At 41.9% G+C, this 21,130-nt stretch overlaps 7 non-coding genes and 1 pseudogene across 7 annotated transcripts; all 8 read left to right on the forward strand.

Annotated features, from left to right (window-relative positions):
* Positions 1–5,961: 5,961 nt before the first annotated feature.
* On the forward strand, positions 5,962–6,150 carry LOC141150478 (U2 spliceosomal RNA). The gene has a single exon (XR_012246671.1). It is a non-coding gene; the product is annotated as a U2 spliceosomal RNA (small nuclear RNA).
* A 1,115-nt stretch (positions 6,151–7,265) lies between these two features.
* Positions 7,266–7,456, forward strand: LOC141275614 (U2 spliceosomal RNA). Its single transcript, XR_012323846.1, has one exon. It is a non-coding gene; the product is annotated as a U2 spliceosomal RNA (small nuclear RNA).
* Positions 7,457–8,571: 1,115 nt separating this feature from the next.
* On the forward strand, positions 8,572–8,762 carry LOC141149905 (U2 spliceosomal RNA). The gene has a single exon (XR_012246184.1). It is a non-coding gene; the product is annotated as a U2 spliceosomal RNA (small nuclear RNA).
* A 6,235-nt stretch (positions 8,763–14,997) lies between these two features.
* On the forward strand, positions 14,998–15,222 carry LOC141150747 (U2 spliceosomal RNA; annotated as a pseudogene).
* A 1,115-nt stretch (positions 15,223–16,337) lies between these two features.
* Positions 16,338–16,528, forward strand: LOC141275615 (U2 spliceosomal RNA). The gene has a single exon (XR_012323847.1). It is a non-coding gene; the product is annotated as a U2 spliceosomal RNA (small nuclear RNA).
* A 1,115-nt stretch (positions 16,529–17,643) lies between these two features.
* On the forward strand, positions 17,644–17,834 carry LOC141275616 (U2 spliceosomal RNA). Its single transcript, XR_012323848.1, has one exon. It is a non-coding gene; the product is annotated as a U2 spliceosomal RNA (small nuclear RNA).
* Positions 17,835–18,949: 1,115 nt separating this feature from the next.
* Positions 18,950–19,140, forward strand: LOC141275617 (U2 spliceosomal RNA). The gene has a single exon (XR_012323849.1). It is a non-coding gene; the product is annotated as a U2 spliceosomal RNA (small nuclear RNA).
* A 1,115-nt stretch (positions 19,141–20,255) lies between these two features.
* Positions 20,256–20,446, forward strand: LOC141275618 (U2 spliceosomal RNA). Its single transcript, XR_012323850.1, has one exon. It is a non-coding gene; the product is annotated as a U2 spliceosomal RNA (small nuclear RNA).
* The last annotated feature ends 684 nt before the right edge of the window (positions 20,447–21,130 follow it).

The raw sequence follows: 21,130 nt of genomic DNA on the forward strand, positions 1-21,130 counted from the left end.
CAGCCAGCCAGGTATCCTGCCTGCAGTAGATGGAATGTGGCAATGGAACGCTGGCTGCGCGTGTCATAATAGGCTCTGAGCCTTTATATACCTGTGCACAGCAGCAGCCACCTTCAGTCTGCTGCTGGACAGCCAGCAGGAGCAGCAGGAGAGGTATGTAATCAGGAGCCCTCCTGCTAAGGGTAGACAGCTGCTCGTTCCACCCCACCCCCCGCCTTAATTGGTTCTCCTCCCTTCCAACGGTGTTGAGGCGGGTGGGAACAGCAGGGGGTGAAGGTGCTGTGTTTAAAGAGGTGGAGTTATGCAGATCTAAAACGCGTGGATTGCAGCAGCAGCAAGCCGAAAAGTGCAGGCATGTAAGGGATCTAGAGGTTGACAACATGTCTTCTTAACGGGAGTCCAGGAGCTCATCTCCACAAAAGGACTTTTCAGGATCCTTGGGTGGCTCCGTAGTTTGAAACCAATTCTGGTTATCGCTTCTCGGCCTTTTGGCTAAGATCAGGTGCAGTGATCTAACGGTTGCTGCCTTGGTCTCGGCTAGGAGGTGCCTGGGGTACCCGACTTGTTGGCCTTGGGGGATCGCTCTCTCTTAACGGAGGGAGCTTCACCCCCTTGCAGCTATTGGCAGGTCGGCTTAGTCCCCGGACAACGGGGAGCGATCGCTTCTTGTCTTCGGGGCGACCCGAGGAAATAAGGGCGTTTTCCTTTGCTGAGCTTTATCGCTTAGTGGGCTGTGTAAGTTCTTGGGGTACCCCTCCCTCGGTCTTGGGTTTGTTCCTGCTTTTGTGGGATTCATTCCCTTGTTACTATTGGGGGAGTGCTTAGTCCCTGAGGGCCGAAAATGCCTTTTTCTTTTGGATTTGCGGTGGGGGAGACTCCACTGCGACAGTCCATTAGAATCATGGTGGATGAATGCCAGCGCCATGAGAAGAATCTGCAGTACATCGTGCATGAGATTCTTTTTGGGTTCTTCCACCTGGAGCGAGATAAGATCCTGTGTCTTTACGATCAGGAATTCCGTGGGCGATATACCATTTCCTTTATGGCTAAATCATGCTGTGATAATATCCATGCAGCACTGATGGTTGCGGACAAGGACGATGAGAGACTGAACGGGCTGAGCTTTGACTTCCTGTACGGTGAAGAGGAAGTACCCTTGGTGATCTTCATGTACAGCCCATTCGTCTCTGAGGGCGATATCGAAACCTTTTTGAAGCGTTACTGCAAGTCAGTGCGCTTCTCACATGATATCCTCAACTCCCAGCGCTTCTGGAATGGGAAGAGGAAATACCTGGTGAAGTTCCATCCAGATCAGAGCGGCATTGGTGGTCTTCACCACCCGCCTGCTAATTTTGCCATTGGTAATGTCAGGGGATTCCTACGCTACCCAGGAATGCCCCTTCAATGCCGGAATTGTCATGAATATGGGCATACACGAGAAAATTGTACAAGGGCTCATGTAGTCTTTTGCAACAAGTGCGGTAAGAGTGGGCACACCTCCGCTACGTGTGACTCTGAGATCGTATGTAACCTATGTGGGAAGGCAGGTCACGCCTTCAGGAATTGTCCGAGCAAAAAGTCAAAAACATATGACATGTTTAAGTCAGGTCAACTGACTATCCAAGAATACTTCGGAGGGAGTATTACTACACCTGCCCCTGGACCTGGGTTGGCGCACGCTGACGGGTCCGGAACAAATCCTTCAACGGCTCCGCCAGAGGGCCCGCTGGTAGTTCCACAGAAGGACGGTCGTAGGGGTTCCATAAGATTAACCGAGGGTTCGCTCTCTGTGGAATTGATCGATGTTCTGGCTCTAGATGTTGCCGTATCTCAGAGTCAAGAGGAAGGGTCCTCATCCAGCATGAATGCACCACCGGCATTATGTGGAACTGAGGAGACCTCTAGTACCCCGATTAAGCAAGCACCCAGATTCGCCACACCATCATCGGTGATCTTGGGTAAGGGCAAAAAGGGTACGCTCCTTAATCGATCAACCAGTGTGTCGGATAGAGAGACCTCTAGGGCGCGAAGTAAAAAGGACCCGGCTAAGACCCAGTCGAGCCCTGGTCCTCGAACCAGAAGTCGCAGTAGTTCCGTGACCAGACCAGAGGACAAGACGACCCAGAAGGATGACACCCGTTCCATAGACCAGACCGCCATGAGGACTGCAGATGCACAGGACTTGGAAAAGATGGACAGCTCCCAGCCTCTGAAAAGGCAACGGGAGGACGTAAAGCAACCTGATATCCAAAGAAAACACGGATGTCGAGGTCCAGATGAGGAGCCAAAAGTGGATGATGCCTTTTTGCCTGCTTCAGATCCCGGTAATATTAAACAAATCCTGACCCCTGGAGATGCGGAGGAGGAGGTGCCGTGTATTGACTTCTTCCCATCTTCAGATCCTGATTCTTCTTAATGTCTGTTCCTCTTAAAATCTCCTCACTAAATGTGAGGTCCCTAAAGAGCCCTACACGTAGGGCTGCTTTATTTTCTTATTTAGAGACATTGGACTTTGATTTCTGCTTTCTACAAGAATGTGGTATACAGAGTAATTTAAATTATAAGGACTTAAAAGAAGACTGGAAACTGGGCGCTTCTGTGTGGTCCGGTGCTAATGACTGTCGTGCTGCCGGAGTTGGACTACTTTGCAGTGGACATTCTACCATCATTCAATCTGTGACTGAAATTATACCTGGCAGAGCTATTTTAATACATCTTGTTTTTAATGGACTTTCTTTACGTTTATTAAATGTGTACGCTCCTCCTGGGAAGCAGGAAAGGGCGGATTTACTTGAAATATTGCCATTATTTTGTGTTGGGTCAACCCCCCTGCTAGTGGGAGGAGATTTTAATTGTTTACGTGATGGGGAATCCCGGCAGGGTGGGGATGTGAATCGTAAAGACCGTACCTCCTATTTGTTGAAAAGTTTAATTGATGATTTTAGATTACAGGACTGCTGGAAGGAACTCTTGCCGGCGGATCCAGGTGTTACATGGTCCAATGGAAGAGTTTCTTCTAGAATTGATTTCATATTTGCTTCTACTGCCTTTAAACCTTGTAAATGTTTTCTTTTATCTAATTTATTCTCTGATCATAAAGTTTTATCTGTGTTTTTAGAGTTAGCAGGGGAACAAAATACCTCAAGAGGCCCATGGAGATTAAATACAACTCTCCTAGAGGATATTGATATTCAAAAGAGGTTTGTGCAGGCCTACCAGTGCTGGCAATCAAAGAGAGACCCCCGCGCCTCGATGCTGGATTGGTGGGAGAGCATTAAACCTAAGATTAAATTATTTTTTATTAAGGCAGGGAAAATGAAAGCAAAAAAGAAAAAGCAGTGGTTTTATGTTTTTAATATGAGATTACAAGTACTCTTTAAACTAAAAGAAGTTGGTATTGATGTGGATGATGATATTGCAAATCTTAAGTCTGAAATAAAAAATGCTCTTAATGAAAAAGGAAAACAAATAATTTTTAACTCCCATGTACAGCACCTGGAGGAAGGAGAGAAATGCTCCCGATTCTTCTTCAAAAAGGTAATGGGGAGGAGGGACGCAATCCTAAATCTTGAAGGTGAAAATGATATTAAGGGTATGTTAGGAAAAGCTTTTAATTTTTATCAACTTCTTTTTAACACTAAAGTTATAGATCCATCCTTTTAGAGTATGCTATTAATTCCCTTGATTTTAAGTTAGATATTTTAGACCAGGGTATTTTATCTAGGGATCTCACCAGTGAGGAACTTTTACAGATTTTTAAAAGTTTCTCCAGTGGGAAAGCCCCTGGGGAAGACGGTCTACCGATTGAGTTTTATCTGACTTTTTGGGGAATTTTAAAGAACGATATGTTTTTATTGTTTAAAGAAGCTTTTAATACTAATAAATTACCCCCATCTTGGAGGAGAGGTCTGGTATCTTTAATATATAAAAAAGGGGATAGGAGCCAACTTAAAAACTGGCGGCCTATTACGCTTTTAAACCTTGATTATAAAATTTTAGCTAAACTTATTGCAGTCCGTTTAAAACCCTTTATAGCCAAATTAATTCACCCTAACCAGGTATGTGGTGTTCCCGGAAGAACCATAGCTGAGTCCCTCAACATAATTAGGGATACCATATGGTATTCAAAAGAGAGAAGTCAAAACCTTGCTATTTTATCCTTAGACTTTGAAAAAGCTTTTGACAGGGTATCGCATGAATTTCTTTTTATGGTTCTTAAAAAAATGGCGTTTCCAGAGAAAATTTTAACCCGCATTATGCTTTTATATCATTCTTGTTTTAGTCAAATTTCTGTAAATGGGTTTTTAACGAAGGGGGTTCCTCTATTATCAGGGGTGAAACAAGGGTGCCCTCTCTCACCACTGCTCTTTATCTGTGTTATGGAACCACTATTAACCATACTGAGAAAAGATAAAGTAATTAAAGGGGTACCTATTCCCGGGAGTAGGGGTATGCAACTTAAAGCCCTAAGTTACATGGATGATGTTACCATACTATGTCCAGATTCCACATCTCTGAGGAGGGTATTGAGAAACACACAATTTTTCTGTGAAGCCTCAGGTTTTAAATTAAATATAGATAAATGTGACTGTTTTAATGTGGGGGGATGGGACTCCTCTTTGACCCCTGGGATAGTGATACAGAAAAATCACATAAAAATTTTAGGAATTATTTTTAACCAAGCCAATGAGGGGGACCCTAACTGGGACTCTGCAATGGATAAAATAGAAAAAAAGATCTCATTGTGGAATTTAAGGAACCTTAGTATGGAAGGTAAAATTTTAATTATTAAAGCTGTTTTAATTCCCATTATGTTGTATGTTGCAATGGTGTTTCCCCCTTCCAATTTACAAATCAAGAAAGTAACAAGAATTGTTTTTATGTTTTTATGGGGTTCAAAAATGGAAAAGTTAAAAAGAGATCTGATGTACAAATGTAAATCTAATGGAGGTAAAGATGTACCCAATTTTTTTACCTTTTTCCATATAAAGTATTTCTGCTTCTGTTTTAAGGTTTTTAAATCTGATGGCATTTTTAGTTATTTTTTAAAATATGCAGCAGGAATGATTTTTAAAAGGTGGTTTAGCCTACCTTTAAGTTCTCCTGTGCTCCTGTGCCCACCTAAACAGTATGTGATACTTGAGAAAACGGTCAGACTTTTAGGTCTCCAGGAATTGGAGCCTGATATATTGGGGGACCAAAGGAAGGTATCTATTGCTTGCAGACACTCTGAGGACACAATTCCTGTCTCCAATTTTTCACAGGCAAGGTACAAAACGGTGTGGCGAAATGTGTACGGGAAATATCTTGCAAATGTACACAAGGACCTTGCCTGGGCTATCGTCCACCAGTGCCTCCCTACCCGTGAGTTTCAACATAGGCGGGGGCTGGTGGCGAGAGCCAAATGTCCAAGAGATATATGCGGGAAAAGTGAGTCTGTATTGCATCTCTTTTGGAATTGTCATTTTGCACAGGAGGTTTGGAGAAAGGTAGGCCCACTTTTAAAATGGGCATGTGGCCTGAAAGATTTTAATCACTTTTATGTCTTTTATGGTCTTTTTAAGTGTCCAAATTTTAAACAATTCCGAGTTGCCTGGATTATTATTAATTGTTTTAAAAATGCCATGTGGAAAGTTAGAAATATTTTACTCTTCAAACATGATCATATTGATTCAACAGACTGTATAAAATTTGCTTTAAGTGAAATGTATATTTACTATCTCAGAGATAAAAAACTGTATGGAGCAAAAGAAGCGGCTTCTATGTGGTGTGTACAATTATGGAACACAATTAGTGGTAATTAAATAAACCCAAGTACATCTGTAATTATGATTTTCTTAATTGTTACAATGGTTTTATGATGGTAAATTGTGTTTTTACAAAAAACTTGAATTGATTATTATCATGTTTTATCATTTTATTGTAATGTTATAAATGTTCTTTTTTAAAACCTTTGTAAATATACTTTTGAATCAATAAAATTGCGTTGAAACCTTATCTGTTCTTATCAGTTTAATATCTGATACGTCCCCTATCTGGGGACCATATATTAAATGGATTTTTAGAACAGGGAGATGGAAAAAGAGCTTGCTCTGTCCACTCCACGCATTGACCTGGTATTGCAGTATCTCCAGGACCGGTGCACCCCTTCTTTAATGCAGTTTCTAAAATCAGAAAGAATTGAATTCAATGTTTTTTGTTCATTTTGCTTGTTTGTCGGATTTTGGGATGGACTCTTTGGCTTTGCTTTTCTTCTCCTCATTGGATTTTTCATGTTCAAAGTTGCAGAAGCCAGATTACAAGCTCATTTTGGTTCAACTTCAGCAACTGTGCATTGCATTGCCATGTAATGTGATGCAATGCTATCTTTCTAGCTCTCCCTTTTTACTTCCTTTTGGATAAACAGACATATTAGGCAAGCATTTTGGAGCTTTCACCTAAATAACTACAGGTGGTGAGATAAGCTGCACAATATAATTGACCTTTCAGTATATTGTTGCACACACACCATCTATTTAGCAAATGCCCTTGTTATCAACAGCAGCCTTTTAAACTCACCTGAGCTAACAGGTATGTGCGCTGGTTACTCTGCTGCGCTTAAAATTTATTTTTTGGTTTGCTACAATGCCTTTTCTGAAACGTTGTCTCCTTCTGCTGGAACACTGACTTCTTTCATTTAATGCCTGCAGACTATAAAAGAGAACCCAACCCAAAAAGTTTGGTTTATTAGTCTGTGGCATTCTGTTAAACTGTTGCTTATGGCGGTCTCTGTGAGCTTCTCAGCGATATTCAGCCAGCCAGGTATCCTGCCTGCAGTAGATGGAATGTGGAAATGGAACGCTGGCTGCGCGTGTCATAATAGGCTCTGAGCCTTTATATACCTGTGCACAGCAGCAGCCACCTTCAGTCTGCTGCTGGACAGCCAGCAGCAGCAGCAGCAGGAGAGGTATGTAATCAGGAGCCCTCCTGCTAAGGGTAGACAGCTGCTCGTTCCACCCCACCCCCCGCCTTAATTGGTTCTCCTCCCTTCCAACGGTGTTGAGGCGGGTGGGAACAGCAGGGGGTGAAGGTGCTGTGTTTAAAGAGGTGGAGTTATGCAGATCTAAAACGCGTGGATTGCAGCAGCAGCAAGCCGAAAAGTGCAGGCATGTAAGGGATCTAGAGGTTGACAACATGTCTTCTTAACGGGAGTCCAGGAGCTCATCTCCACAAATGGACTTTTCAGGATCCTTGGGTGGCTCCGTAGTTTGAAACCAATTCTGGTTATCGCTTCTCGGCCTTTTGGCTAAGATCAAGTGTAGTATCTGTTCTTATCAGTTTAATATCTGATACGTCCCCTATCTGGGGACCATATATTAAATGGATTTTTAGAACAGGGAGATGGAAAAAGAGCTTGCTCTGTCCACTCCACGCATTGACCTGGTATTGCAGTATCTCCAGGACCGGTGCACCCCTTCTTTAATGCAGTTTCTAAAATCAGAAAGAATTGAATTCAATGTTTTTTGTTCATTTTGCTTGTTTGTCGGATTTTGGGATGGACTCTTTGGCTTTGCTTTTCTTCTCCTCATTGGATTTTTCATGTTCAAAGTTGCAGAAGCCAGATTACAAGCTCATTTTGGTTCAACTTCAGCAACTGTGCATTGCATTGCCATGTAATGTGATGCAATGCTATCTTTCTAGCTCTCCCTTTTTACTTCCTTTTGGATAAACAGACATATTAGGCAAGCATTTTGGAGCTTTCACCTAAATAACTACAGGTGGTGAGATAAGCTGCACAATATAATTGACCTTTCAGTATATTGTTGCACACACACCATCTATTTAGCAAATGCCCTTGTTATCAACAGCAGCCTTTTAAACTCACCTGAGCTAACAGGTATGTGCGCTGGTTACTCTGCTGCGCTTAAAATTTCTTTTTTGGTTTGCTACAATGCCTTTTCTGAAACGTTGTCTCCTTCTGCTGGAACACTGACTTCTTTCATTTAATGCCTGCAGACTATAAAAGAGAACCCAACCCAAAAAGTTTGGTTGATTAGTCTGTGGCATTCTGTTAAACTGTTGCTTATGGCAGTCTCTGTGAGCTTCTCAGCGACATTCAGCCAGCCAGGTATCCTGCCTGCAGTAGATGGAATGTGGCAATGGAACGCTGGCTGCGCGTGCCATAATAGGCTCTGAGCCTTTATATACCTGTGCACAGCAGCAGCCACCTTCAGTCTGCTGCTGGACAGCCAGCAGCAGCAGCAGCAGGAGAGGTATGTAATCAGGAGCCCTCCTGCTAAGGGTAGACAGCTGCTCGTTCCACCCCACCCCCCGCCTTAATTGGTTCTCCTCCCTTCCAACGGTGTTGAGGCGGGTGGGAACAGCAGGGGGTGAAGGTGCTGTGTTTAAAGAGGTGGAGTTATGCAGATCTAAAACGCATGGATTGCAGCAGCAGCAAGCCGAAAAGTGCAGGCATGTAAGGGATCTAGAGGTTGACAACATGTCTTCTTAACGGGAGTCCAGGAGCTCATCTCCACAAATGGACTTTTCAGGATCCTTGGGTGGCTCCGTAGTTTGAAACCAATTCTGGTTATCGCTTCTCGGCCTTTTGGCTAAGATCAAGTGTAGTATCTGTTCATATCAGTTTAATATCTGATACGTCCCCTATCTGGGGACCATATATTAAATGGATTTTTAGAACAGGGAGATGGAAAAAGAGCTTGCTCTGTCCACTCCACGCATTGACCTGGTATTGCAGTATCTCCAGGACCGGTGCACCCCTTCTTTAATGCAGTTTCTAAAATCAGAAAGAATTGAATTCAATGTTTTTTGTTCATTTTGCTTGTTTGTCGGATTTTGGGATGGACTCTTTGGCTTTGCTTTTCTTCTCCTCATTGGATTTTTCATGTTCAAAGTTGCAGAAGCCAGATTACAAGCTCATTTTGGTTCAACTTCAGCAACTGTGCATTGCATTGCCATGTAATGTGATGCAATGCTATCTTTCTAGCTCTCCCTTTTTACTTCCTTTTGGATAAACAGACATATTAGGCAAGCATTTTGGAGCTTTCACCTAAATAACTACAGGTGGTGAGATAAGCTGCACAATATAATTGACCTTTCAGTATATTGTTGCACACACACCATCTATTTAGCAAATGCCCTTGTTATCAACAGCAGCCTTTTAAACTCACCTGAGCTAACAGGTATGTGCGCTGGTTACTCTGCTGCGCTTAAAATTTCTTTTTTGGTTTGCTACAATGCCTTTTCTGAAACGTTGTCTCCTTCTGCTGGAACACTGACTTCTTTCATTTAATGCCTGCAGACTATAAAAGAGAACCCAACCCAAAAAGTTTGGTTGATTAGTCTGTGGCATTCTGTTAAACTGTTGCTTATGGCGGTCTCTGTGAGCTTCTCAGCGACATTCAGCCAGCCAGGTATCCTGCCTGCAGTAGATGGAATGTGGCAATGGAACGTTGGCTGCGCGTGTCATAATAGGCTCTGAGCCTTTATATACCTGTGCACAGCAGCAGCCACCTTCAGTCTGCTGCTGGACAGCCAGCAGCAGCAGCAGCAGCAGGAGAGGTATGTAATCAGGAGCCCTCCTGCTAAGGGTAGACAGCTGCTCGTTCCACCCCACCCCCCGCCTTAATTGGTTCTCCTCCCTTCCAACGGTGTTGAGGCGGGTGGGAACAGCAGGGGGTGAAGGTGCTGTGTTTAAAGAGGTGGAGTTATGCAGATCCAAAACGCGTGGATTGCAGCAGCAGCAAGCCGAAAAGTGCAGGCATGTAAGGGATCTAGAGGTTGACAACTTGTCTTCTTAACGGGAGTCCAGGAGCTCATCTCCACAAATGGACTTTTCAGGATCCTTGGGTGGCTCCGTAGTTTGAAACCAATTCTGGTTATCGCTTCTCGGCCTTTTGGCACGATCCTTGTGATTGGTGTCAGGAGGCAGGTTCGTGATCACTGGAATTCTTTCTCGGCCTTTTCCGATTGGAACTGCTGCTATTGGGAAGGAAGGAAGGTGTTTCTCGTACCTTTCGGCGTGGAAGGAATTCTGGATCGTGGAGGAGGATTTCTTCAGGACTGGAGTTCTGGACGCTGCTGAACAGAAGGGATCGAGTCTGGTGCTGTTATTTTTGGACGTCATCGGGCTTTCTTTTGAATTTTCTCTGTGTGGAAATGGAGATGAATTTGGATCAGGACGATGCCTACATGAAGGACACCATCCGGTTTGTGGTGAGTGTGGAATTTAGGCAAGTTAAAAACTTGGACTTTTTGTACAGGAAAGTCTTTACTCCTATCTTGCATATCAGCAAGGATGAGTACTTTTGTGTTCAGTCATTTTCTAACAGAGGAGTACACGATGTGACTTTGAGAGGTGCTGGTGTATGTGAGAGGGTTTTTTCCAGTTTTAGATATGCTGCAGCCTGTGAGCATAGTGAGGTATTGGAAGGAATTTCAGCCACGCCTCGCTTTCAATTTGATCAAAGGATGCTAACAATACATATGTATAACCCTTTCATATCTGATGAGCAAGTGACTTCATACTTAAGAAGGTTTTGCTCCGTATTAATTATGAAAAAACGTTGTACGACTGGTTTTGGGGCCTGGAACGGCAAGAGACTGTATCAGGTCGTTTTTAAAAAGGACCCGTCAGTGGAGGGGGGTGTCTTAAGACCCCCACCAGTCGTGTTCATAAATAGAGATAGAGGCTTTTTGTTTTTTTCTAATATGCCACCATATTGTAAACGATGTCGGAAATATGGCCATATGGATGAAAATTGCGCCCCTTGTGAAGTATGTTCTGGCCCGGTTCATCAGGCGAGAGAGTGCCCAATGCAAGCCAGGCAAACATCTGAGGCTGATGCTGAAGATAAACAAGGGGATGGTGGGCAGATGGAGGATGGAGGATCAGAAAGTTCTTCTAATGTGGCGCAGGAAGTAGAGGTTCTGGCACCTCTAAGTAATAGAGAAAAAAGAGAAGAGAGGAAGAAAGCTGAAGAAAAGAAGAAAGAAGAAAGGAAGAAGGAAGAAAAGAAGAAGGAAGTAAAGAAGAAGGAAGAAAAGAAGAAGGAAGACAAGAAGAAGGAAGACAAGAAGAAAGAAGATAAAAAGAAAGAAGGAGAGAGGAAAGAAGATGGAAGAGAGGAAGGAACATTGGAAGAGGAAAAGGAGGGGCAACAAGGTATTGTGGATACAGTTGCTGCTCTGGCGGTATTATCAGAGATGTCGTCAGGGATTCCTTGTGCCCAGGAAAATATGGACTTAAGTTCAAAATCTTTGAAAAGGAGTACATGGGAAGAAGAGCAACAGGAGATCATGGAGGACTTGGGTGGGAAAAAATCTCGTGGTGACGCGTCTTCTTTGTTTGGGGATGTATCTCCCTCAAGTTCTTCTGATCAAGAATCCTTAATTGTGGATGTGAAATCACCTTTGGTAGATGAGGGCGGAGGGATTAGCCCTGGGCCTATTACTAGAAGATGATTACTGTTGTATCCCTGAATGTTCAGGGGTTGAACAATTTATACAAACGCACTGCATTATATGATTTTTTGAATAATGAGAAATGCGATTTTATTTTTTTACAAGAATGTAATTTAGAAAGGAAAATGAGCTATGAATATTTACGTGGAATATGGAAGGGTAACATGGTTTTTTCTGGTGGGAATGAATTGAAAAGTGATGGGGTGGGTTTTTTGTGCTCTAGTGAGTGGGAGGTGGTGAAGTATGAGGAAATTTACCCTGGTCGTATTCTATGTGTAGAAGTAATGAGGGAGGGTAAAAGGGTGCGTTGTTTTAATATTTATGCTCATACTGAGAAAAATCAAAGATTACATTTATTCGAGATTTTACAGCTTTTTTTATCAGGTGCGGATCCGATTTTAATTGGTGGGGATTTTAACTGCCAGTTAAATAATGTACGGGATGGGTCGGTAACCTGCCTTAAGAACATAATTTCTGCCTTCAGTTTAAAGGATGCATGGGCTATGGATGGTAGTAAAAAAGAATTTGAAGTTACGTGGTCAAACAGAGGTTTTACGTCTAGGATTGATCACTTTTTTATGTCTGATTCTTTTAAATGTTCCTCTTTTAAGACAAGTATTAATCCTTTTTCGGATCATAAGTTATTGGGATGCACTTTAGCAATAGACCCTTGCGGTAAGAAAAAACCTTCGCATTGGAAACTGAATGTTTCTTTATTACAGGGGGAGAATTTTAAAGAAGACTTTAAGGTTTTTTATAATGAATTAAAACTTAACAAAAAGGGTTTTAAGTGTATTTTAGACTGGTGGGATTTTATGAAGGGTAAGATCAGAACCTTCTTTGTTAAATTGGGAAAGAGGAAAGCGTATGAGAAAAGGCAGTTTTATGATGCGTTAAATGCTAATTTGCAGTGTTATTATTATTTTCAAAACAATGGAGTTAATATGGACAGCAGTATTAGTGAGGTAAAGGAGAAAATTCAGAATGCACTAAAAGAGAAGGGAAAAGAAATCATCTTCAACTCTAGGGTAAAGGTCCTGGATGAGGATGAGAAATGCACTAAGTTTTTCTTTAAAAAAATATGTGGAAAAAAGGATTTTATTGAGGTCTTAGAGGGTGAGGTGAGCCCAGAAGGGAAAGCATTGCAGGCCAAAATGTTTTATGATGATCTGTTTTCTCGAAAAAAGATTGATGAATCATTGAAAAACCATTTTTTAGAGGTTCTGGATAAAGCTCTTAGTGAGGAAGAAAAATTACTTTTATCTAGGGAGTTTACTAAGGAGGAGATATTTAATACTATTTGCACTTTACAAAATCAGAAGACACCAGGTGTGGATGGCCTCCCTGTGGAGTTTTACAGGGTTGTGTGGGATAGTATAGGGGAAGATTTTTATGAGTTGTTTTCAGAAGTGGAGTCCTCTTTTAATATTCCCAAGTCATGGGCAGAAGGCCTTATTGTTTTATTATATAAAAAAGGAGGAAAAGAACTGATTAAAAATTGGAGGCCTATTACGCTGCTAAATACAGACTATAAAGTATATGCAAAACTATTGGCCAATAGATTAAAGAGTGTGATAGGGTCGGTTATTGAGGTGGATCAGTCTTGTGCAGTCCCGAATCGTAAGATTACCGACACGCTAATCTTACTGAGAGATATAATATGGGATGTGGCTGATAGGAAGCAGGACTTGGCCCTTGTTTCCCTTGATTTTGAGAAGGCATATGATAGGGTTGCTCATGAGTTTTTATTTGCCGTTTTAAAAAAAATAGGATGTCCTGGTGTTTTTATTGAACGTATTAAATGTCTGTATAAGTTATGTTTTAGTAAGATTTCTATTAATGGTTTTTTATCGGAAAATATTAATATTAATTGTGGGGTTAAGCAGGGGTGCCCCCTGTCGCCTATACTTTTCATTTGTGCAATAGAACCCCTTTTAACTGCTTTTAGGAAAGATAAAGTTATTAATGGCTTTTTTATTCCTGGCAGTAGGAATGACCAAGTGAAGGTTTTAGCTTATATGGATGATGTGTCAGTTTTAGTGCGGGACATTAAGAGTCTTCATAGAGTTTTAAGGACAGTTGTGTGGTTTGGTGGAGCATCTGGTTTTAAAATAAATTTAGAAAAATCAGGTGTTTTAACTATGGGTAAATTTCTTTTAAATTCGGATTGCATGCTGATGAGAGTAATGGAAATTAAAGTTTTAGGGGTATTTTTTACAGAGACATGTGGGAATGTGAGGAATTGGGAGTCCCTGCTTGAAAGGGTAAGGAAAAAGATTGATTTTTGGAACTTGAGAAGTTTAACAATGGAAGGCAAAATCTTGATAATAAAGCAGGTCTTACTTCCGATAATTTTATACATTTCAACTGTTTTTATACCTCCTATTAATGTAATGAAAAAGATAATTAAGTTATGTTTTAATTTCCTATGGAAGTCAAAAATGGAAAGGGTAAAAAGGGAAGAGTTGTACAAAATTAAAGGGAAAGGAGGGAAAGGCTTCCCAGACATCAGAACCTTCATTTATGCCAAGTATTTAGCTAATTGCATATGCACTTTATTAGGACCAGTTTCTAGGCTGAAAACCTTTTTAACATACAATTTGGGTTTTTTTATTAGGAAATACAAATGGTTACAAATGCATTTGGATCAGCCATATAAGTTTATGCCATCTGGGAATTATATTATTTTAGAAAGAATTCTGAGGGATTTTAAATTAATGAATATGGATCTTAAAATACTTGTAAATCATAAGAACATTTTAAAAGTCTTAGAAAGCAGGGTGATAGCTAGTCCGGTAGAGCGATTTTCCGATAATGTTGTAGATAAAATTTGGATTAATGCAAATTTTAAGTGTTTGACTAATGAACACAAGGACTTAATATTGTGTAGTATTAAAGACTGTCTGCCAACTCGAGATTTCCAATATAGAAGAGGATTGGTACGGTTTGAAAAATGCCCAAGACGTAAATGTGCTGCTGGCGAAACAGCTATGCACATTTTTTGGAACTGTTGTTATGCGCAATTAGTATGGAGAAAGATTAGTAATTTAGTTAAAGCTCTAAGTGGTGTTAATTTTCTAGATTTTAATAGGATTTTTTACGGGTTGGGTGTCAAGGATGAAGTGTTCAAGGTTGTATGGATAATTTTATCTTGTGTGAAAATGGCGCTTTGGAAAACTCGGAATATTTTGATTTTTAAACATAAGGAAGTATCGGTACAAGAATGTATTAAGTTATGCCTAAGTTATATGTTTTTATATTTCTGGAGAGATAAGGTGTTGTTTGGTGATAAAAAAGCTAATGAAATTTGGAAGCAAAAAGATTGGAATGTACTTACCTTGTGATGTTCTTGTTGCACCATATGTACCCCCCTGTAAAAAATGGAAATTCTAAAGTTAAAACGAAAATAAACTGGAATATGGAAAATAATATAAGCTGTAAATTTACAACAACAAAAAAAGGGAAAAAAAAAAAAAAGATCCAGTTTGCTATCTACAATGAGGAAACTTTTAAGTTTGAAACCATTTTAACATGATGACTTGTGATGGTGGACTTAAAGATCTGAGTAGGAAAAAAAAAAAAAAAAAAAAAAAAAAAAAAAAAAAATCTGTTCTTATCAGTTTAATATCTGATACGTCCCCTATCTGGGGACCATATATTAAATGGATTTTTAGAACAGGGAGATGGAAAAAGAGCTTGCTCTGTCCACTCCACGCATTGACCTGGTATTGCAGTATCTCCAGGACCGGTGCACCCCTTCTTTAATGCAGTTTCTAAAATCAGAAAGAATTGAATTCAATGTTTTTTGTTCATTTTGCTTGTTTGTCGGATTTTGGGATGGACTCTTTGGCTTTGCTTTTCTTCTCCTCATTGGATTTTTCATGTTCAAAGTTGCAGAAGCCAGATTACAAGCTCATTTTGGTTCAACTTCAGCAACTGTGCATTGCATTGCCATGTAATGTGATGCAATGCTATCTTTCTAGCTCTCCCTTTTTACTTCCTTTTGGATAAACAGACATATTAGGCAAGCATTTTGGAGCTTTCACCTAAATAACTACAGGTGGTGAGATAAGCTGCACAATATAATTGACCTTTCAGTATATTGTTGCACACACACCATCTATTTAGCAAATGCCCTTGTTATCAACAGCAGCCTTTTAAACTCACCTGAGCTAACAGGTATGTGCGCTGGTTACTCTGCTGCGCTTAAAATTTCTTTTTTGGTTTGCTACAATGCCTTTTCTGAAACGTTGTCTCCTTCTGCTGGAACACTGACTTCTTTCATTTAATGCCTGCAGACTATAAAAGAGAACCAAACCCAAAAAGTTTGGTTGATTAGTCTGTGGCATTCTGTTAAACTGTTGCTTATGGCGGTCTCTGTGAGCTTCTCAGCGACATTCAGCCAGCCAGGTATCCTGCCTGCAGTAGATGGAATGTGGCAATGGAACGCTGGCTGCGCGTGTCATAATAGGCTCTGAGCCTTTATATACCTGTGCACAGCAGCAGCCACCTTCAGTCTGCTGCTGGACAGCCAGCAGCAGCAGCAGCAGGAGAGGTATGTAATCAGGAGCCCTCCTGCTAAGGGTAGACAGCTGCTCGTTCCACCCCACCCCCCGCCTTAATTGGTTCTCCTCCCTTCCAACGGTGTTGAGGCGGGTGGGAACAGCAGGGGGTGAAGGTGCTGTGTTTAAAGAGGTGGAGTTATGCAGATCTAAAACGCGTGGATTGCAGCAGCAGCAAGCCGAAAAGTGCAGGCATGTAAGGGATCTAGAGGTTGACAACATGTCTTCTTAACGGGAGTCCAGGAGCTCATCTCCACAAATGGACTTTTCAGGATCCTTGGGTGGCTCCGTAGTTTGAAACCAATTCTGGTTATCGCTTCTCGGCCTTTTGGCTAAGATCAAGTGTAGTATCTGTTCTTATCAGTTTAATATCTGATACGTCCCCTATCTGGGGACCATATATTAAATGGATTTTTAGAACAGGGAGATGGAAAAAGAGCTTGCTCTGTCCACTCCACGCATTGACCTGGTATTGCAGTATCTCCAGGACCGGTGCACCCCTTCTTTAATGCAGTTTCTAAAATCAGAAAGAATTGAATTCAATGTTTTTTGTTCATTTTGCTTGTTTGTCGGATTTTGGGATGGACTCTTTGGCTTTGCTTTTCTTCTCCTCATTGGATTTTTCATGTTCAAAGTTGCAGAAGCCAGATTACAAGCTCATTTTGGTTCAACTTCAGCAACTGTGCATTGCATTGCCATGTAATGTGATGCAATGCTATCTTTCTAGCTCTCCCTTTTTACTTCCTTTTGGATAAACAGACATATTAGGCAAGCATTTTGGAGCTTTCACCTAAATAACTACAGGTGGTGAGATAAGCTGCACAATATAATTGACCTTTCAGTATATTGTTGCACACACACCATCTATTTAGCAAATGCCCTTGTTATCAACAGCAGCCTTTTAAACTCACCTGAGCTAACAGGTATGTGCGCTGGTTACTCTGCTGCGCTTAAAATTTCTTTTTTGGTTTGCTACAATGCCTTTTCTGAAACGTTGTCTGCTTCTGCTGGAACACTGACTTCTTTCATTTAATGCCTGCAGACTATAAAAGAGAACCCAACCCAAAAAGTTTGGTTGATTAGTCTGTGGCATTCTGTTAAACTGTTGCTTATGGCGGTCTCTGTGAGCTTCTCAGCGACATTCAGCCAGCCAGGTATCCTGCCTGCAGTAGATGGAATGTGGCAATGGAACGCTGGCTGCGCGTGTCATAATAGGCTCTGAGCCTTTATATACCTGTGCACAGCAGCAGCCACCTTCAGTCTGCTGCTGGACAGCCAGCAGCAGCAGCAGCAGGAGAGGTATGTAATCAGGAGCCCTCCTGCTAAGGGTAGACAGCTGCTCGTTCCACCCCACCCCCCGCCTTAATTGGTTCTCCTCCCTTCCAACGGTGTTGAGGCGGGTGGGAACAGCAGGGGGTGAAGGTGCTGTGTTTAAAGAGGTGGAGTTATGCAGATCTAAAACGCGTGGATTGCAGCAGCAGCAAGCCGAAAAGTGCAGGCATGTAAGGGATCTAGAGGTTGACAACATGTCTTCTTAACGTGAGTCCAGGAGCTCATCTCCACAAATGGACTTTTCAGGATCCTTGGGTGGCTCCGTAGTTTGAAACCAATTCTGGTTATCGCTTCTCGGCCTTTTGGCTAAGATCAAGTGTAGTATCTGTTCTTATCAGTTTAATATCTGATACGTCCCCTATCTGGGGACCATATATTAAATGGATTTTTAGAACAGGGAGATGGAAAAAGAGCTTGCTCTGTCCACTCCACGCATTGACCTGGTATTGCAGTATCTCCAGGACCGGTGCACCCCTTCTTTAATGCAGTTTCTAAAATCAGAAAGAATTGAATTCAATGTTTTTTGTTCATTTTGCTTGTTTGTCGGATTTTGGGATGGACTCTTTGGCTTTGCTTTTCTTCTCCTCATTGGATTTTTCATGTTCAAAGTTGCAGAAGCCAGATTACAAGCTCATTTTAGTTCAACTTCAGCAACTGTGCATTGCATTGCCATGTAATGTGATGCAATGCTATCTTTCTAGCTCTCCCTTTTTACTTCCTTTTGGATAAACAGACATATTAGGCAAGCATTTTGGAGCTTTCACCTAAATAACTACAGGTGGTGAGATAAGCTGCACAATATAATTGACCTTTCAGTATATTGTTGCACACACACCATCTATTTAGCAAATGCCCTTGTTATCAACAGCAGCCTTTTAAACTCACCTGAGCTAACAGGTATGTGCGCTGGTTACTCTGCTGCGCTTAAAATTTCTTTTTTGGTTTGCTACAATGCCTTTTCTGAAACGTTGTCTCCTTCTGCTGGAACACTGACTTCTTTCATTTAATGCCTGCAGACTATAAAAGAGAACCCAACCCAAAAAGTTTGGTTGATTAGTCTGTGGCATTCTGTTAAACTGTTGCTTATGGCGGTCTCTGTGAGCTTCTCAGCGACATTCAGCCAGCCAGGTATCCTGCCTGCAGTAGATGGAATGTGGCAATGGAACGCTGGCTGCGCGTGTCATAATAGGCTCTGAGCCTTTATATACCTGTGCACAGCAGCAGCCACCTTCAGTCTGCTGCTGGACAGCCAGCAGCAGCAGCAGCAGGAGAGGTATGTAATCAGGAGCCCTCCTGCTAAGGGTCGACAGCTGCTCGTTCCACTCCACCCCCCGCCTTAATTGGTTCTCCTCCCTTCCAACGGTGTTGAGGCGGGTGGGAACAGCAGGGGGTGAAGGTGCTGTGTTTAAAGAGGTGGAGTTATGCAGATCTAAAACGCGTGGATTGCAGCAGCAGCAAGCCGAAAAGTGCAGGCATGTAAGGGATCTAGAGGTTGACAACATGTCTTCTTAACGGGAGTCCAGGAGCTCATCTCCACAAATGGACTTTTCAGGATCCTTGGGTGGCTCCGTAGTTTGAAACCAATTCTGGTTATCGCTTCTCGGCCTTTTGGCTAAGATCAAGTGTAGTATCTGTTCTTATCAGTTTAATATCTGATACGTCCCCTATCTGGGGACCATATATTAAATGGATTTTTAGAACAGGGAGATGGAAAAAGAGCTTGCTCTGTCCACTCCACGCATTGACCTGGTATTGCAGTATCTCCAGGACCGGTGCACCCCTTCTTTAATGCAGTTTCTAAAATCAGAAAGAATTGAATTCAATGTTTTTTGTTCATTTTGCTTGTTTGTCGGATTTTGGGATGGACTCTTTGGCTTTGCTTTTCTTCTCCTCATTGGATTTTTCATGTTCAAAGTTGCAGAAGCCAGATTACAAGCTCATTTTGGTTCAACTTCAGCAACTGTGCATTGCATTGCCATGTAATGTGATGCAATGCTATCTTTCTAGCTCTCCCTTTTTACTTCCTTTTGGATAAACAGACATATTAGGCAAGCATTTTGGAGCTTTCACCTAAATAACTACAGGTGGTGAGATAAGCTGCACAATATAATTGACCTTTCAGTATATTGTTGCACACACACCATCTATTTAGCAAATGCCCTTGTTATCAACAGCAGCCTTTTAAACTCACCTGAGCTAACAGGTATGTGCGCTGGTTACTCTGCTGCGCTTAAAATTTCTTTTTTGGTTTGCTACAATGCCTTTTCTGAAACGTTGTCTCCTTCTGCTGGAACACTGACTTCTTTCATTTAATGCCTGCAGACTATAAAAGAGAACCCAACCCAAAAAGTTTGGTTGATTAGTCTGTGGCATTCTGTTAAACTGTTGCTTATGGCGGTCTCTGTGAGCTTCTCAGCGACATTCAGCCAGCCAGGTATCCTGCCTGCAGTAGATGGAATGTGGCAATGGAACGCTGGCTGCGCGTGTCATAATAGGCTCTGAGCCTTTATATACCTGTGCACAGCAGCAGCCACCTTCAGTCTGCTGCTGGACAGCCAGCAGCAGCAGCAGCAGGAGAGGTATGTAATCAGGAGCCCTCCTGCTAAGGGTAGACAGCTGCTCGTTCCACCCCACCCCCCGCCTTAATTGGTTCTCCTCCCTTCCAACGGTGTTGAGGCGGGTGGGAACAGCAGGGGGTGAAGGTGCTGTGTTTAAAGAGGTGGAGTTATGCAGATCTAAAACGCGTGGATTGCAGCAGCAGCAAGCCGAAAAGTGCAGGCATGTAAGGGATCTAGAGGTTGACAACATGTCTTCTTAACGTGAGTCCAGGAGCTCATCTCCACAAATGGACTTTTCAGGATCCTTGGGTGGCTCCGTAGTTTGAAACCAATTCTGGTTATCGCTTCTCGGCCTTTTGGCTAAGATCAAGTGTAGTATCTGTTCTTATCAGTTTAATATCTGATACGTCCCCTATCTGGGGACCATATATTAAATGGATTTTTAGAACAGGGAGATGGAAAAAGAGCTTGCTCTGTCCACTCCACGCATTGACCTGGTATTGCAGTATCTCCAGGACCGGTGCACCCCTTCTTTAATGCAGTTTCTAAAATCAGAAAGAATTGAATTCAATGTTTTTTGTTCATTTTGCTTGTTTGTCGGATTTTGGGATGGACTCTTTGGCTTTGCTTTTCTTCTCCTCATTGGATTTTTCATGTTCAAAGTTGCAGAAGCCAGATTACAAGCTCATTTTGGTTCAACTTCAGCAACTGTGCATTGCATTGCCATGTAATGTGATGCAATGCTATCTTTCTAGCTCTCCCTTTTTACTTCCTTTTGGATAAACAGACATATTAGGCAAGCATTTTGGAGCTTTCACCTAAATAACTACAGGTGGTGAGATAAGCTGCACAATATAATTGACCTTTCAGTATATTGTTGCACACACACCATCTATTTAGCAAATGCCCTTGTTATCAACAGCAGCCTTTTAAACTCACCAGAGCTAACAGGTATGTGCGCTGGTTACTCTGCTGCGCTTAAAATTTCTTTTTTGGTTTGCTACAATGCCTTTTCTGAAACGTTGTCTCCTTCTGCTGGAACACTGACTTCTTTCATTTAATGCCTGCAGACTATAAAAGAGAACCCAACCCAAAAAGTTTGGTTGATTAGTCTGTGGCATTCTGTTAAACTGTTGCTTATGGCGGTCTCTGTGAGCTTCTCAGCGACATTCAGCCAGCCAGGTATCCTGCCTGCAGTAGATGGAATGTGGCAAT

This window comes from Phyllobates terribilis, unplaced genomic scaffold (genome assembly GCF_046119375.1).
Source record: "Phyllobates terribilis strain yellow unplaced genomic scaffold, ASM4611937v1 Scaffold_5__5_contigs__length_657084704, whole genome shotgun sequence".
Lineage (NCBI taxonomy): Eukaryota > Metazoa > Chordata > Amphibia > Anura > Dendrobatidae > Phyllobates > Phyllobates terribilis.